Genomic DNA, 2,372 nt, shown 5'->3' with positions numbered 1-2,372 from the left:
AATAATGCCAAGAGCACAAATCTTTCTCTCTCTCCCCCTCCCTCTCCCTCTCCCTCTCCCCTTTCCTTTCCCTCTCTTTCTCTCTCTCCTTCCCCTTTCTTTGAGACAGTGTCTTACTATGTAGCCCCAGCTGGCTCTTCCCGGTTTCCTAAGTGATAGGGCTAACTGTATGCATCACCATGGCTAGCAGACATTGCTACTTTTATTGCAATTTTACACATGAGAGAAAACTGAGGCCTAGATCAAATGGCCCAAGGGACAGAGCTAGGATTAGCACCTGGGAGTTAGGTTTGATGCCTGTCCTCCTACCCAGTATCAACATTGTCACATTGTCACTCCATTGGCAGCAACTTAGTTACTTTTCTATGTGATAACAGGCCCCTACCAAGTCAACTTATAAAGGAAACATTTAGGGAACGTGATGGTGGCTCAGTGGTTAAGAACACTGGCTACTTTTCCAGAGGACCCAGGTTCAATGGCCAGCAACTGCATGGCAGGTCACAACCGTTGGTACCTATAGTTCCAGGGGATCTGGCACGCTCATACAGATGTACATACAGGCAAAACACCGACACACCTAAATTAATGCTTATGGTTTCAGAGGGTTAGAATCCTTGACCATCTTGGCCAGGAGCCAGAGCATGACAGCGGCAGACAGGCGTGGCTACTAGAGCAGTAGCTGAGAACTCACATCTTCAGACACTACCATGAAGCACAGAGACACGGGGCCAACAAGGTCTCGCTGCCCTATCCTTCCCAGCACCTCCAAATCCTCCCCACACAGTTCTACCAACTGCAGACTAAGCCCACGGGGGCCGCTGCCATTCAAACCACCCCAGGAGACAAGCATCTCATCTACATGCCATCAGATAAATCTCGGCAACCTTTCAAAGCTCAGACACTGATAACATAGAGCCAGCGTGAGCACTGGTTCACCCCGCTCCAGAGCACGGGTTTCTGGGCCCGTCTCCCACATTGGTGCTCAGTGCCATTTTCCGATGTGCTTCTCTGTCTCCACCAGAGTCTGCTGGTGGTCAGGCTGTGCCTCTTTATGGTTCTGCCCTGCCTCTCATCATAGTCTAGACTGGGATCCTTTACTTAGATAAGCTTTTGCTTTTCCAAACATCCATTCTACTGGGGCATGATTTTAGCTGCACATAACAGAAAATTCAACTTGAACTGGTTCTCTGTCTCTCTCTCCTTCCCTCCCTCTTTCTCTCTCTATCTCTCTGTGTCTGTCTGTCTGTCTGTCTGTCTGTCTCTGTATACAACCCCAGGAGCTGCCTATCTTTCTTGGCATAGAGTTTCACACTGGCCTGTGCTGGCTGTTGAGCCCCAGGGACCTGCCTGTCTCTGCCTTCCCAAGTGCTGGATTACAAGTGAAAGTGTAAATCATCATGCTCGGGGTGTGTGTGTGTGTGTGTATGCATATGTGTATGTATATGTGTATATATTTTTGACTATGTGTGTGTGACTGTGTATATACGCATGTATGTGTGTGTATGCATGTGTGTGTGACTGTGTATGTACACCTGTATATGAGCGTGTATGCATGCATGTGTGGGAGTGTATGAGTGTGTGTATGCATCTGTGTGTGAGTGTGTGTGTGTGAGTGTGTGTGTGTGTGTGTGTGTGTGTGTGTGGTGTTCTGGGTATTGAATTCAGATCCTTGCATGTGTAGGGAAGATTTTTTTTTTTTTTTTTTTACCAGCTGAGCTCTCTCTAGCTCCTGAACTGGTTTGAACTGCATAAGGAATTCACAGGCTCCTGTAACAGGAAAGCACAGAGAGAAGGCGGCCCTGGGCAAGGTTTGCACAGAACCCTGGCTCCAATTCCTGATTATTTTCTCAGATCTTCTTCCTTCTGGATATGTTTGTTTGGGTTCCCAGACAATATTGTCATTTGTGGTAACAAAAATGTCCATCAGTTACCACAAGATGACATAACATGCTTCACACTGAGCAAACATCTGACTTTTGCTTTGATTGACTCATCACAGGTCACGGACTTGCCCTCTCCCCTTGTTGCTGTGACCACGGGGATGTCACAGGGAGACGGGAAAAACCCGCTTCCCCTTTGCCCTCCAGATCGAAGTGGATTCTTCTAGAAGGATGTAAACAGATGTGTATGTGTTAAATGTGTGCACGTGTGCATGAAAGACTACACAGAACCCTACTGTGTGGCTGTCCACCTGGCAGACAAATCATTGAGTTTAAGACAGTGTTAAGGATGATATCATGGAGACTCCCACACATCGTCGGTTGCCTGGCATCCAGGCGGCATCTGTCACAGTCATCTCTATGGCACTGAGTGTTCATCCCTGTTGGGAACACTGGGCCTGGTGTGCTCGGGAGTGGTTGTGGGTGGGAAAA

Source organism: Mus pahari, chromosome 5 (genome assembly GCF_900095145.1).
Source record: "Mus pahari chromosome 5, PAHARI_EIJ_v1.1, whole genome shotgun sequence".
In the NCBI taxonomy this organism is placed as follows: domain Eukaryota; kingdom Metazoa; phylum Chordata; class Mammalia; order Rodentia; family Muridae; genus Mus; species Mus pahari.
The sequence above is the reverse complement of the archived record's forward strand: the minus strand, read 5'-3'. Positions refer to the sequence as shown.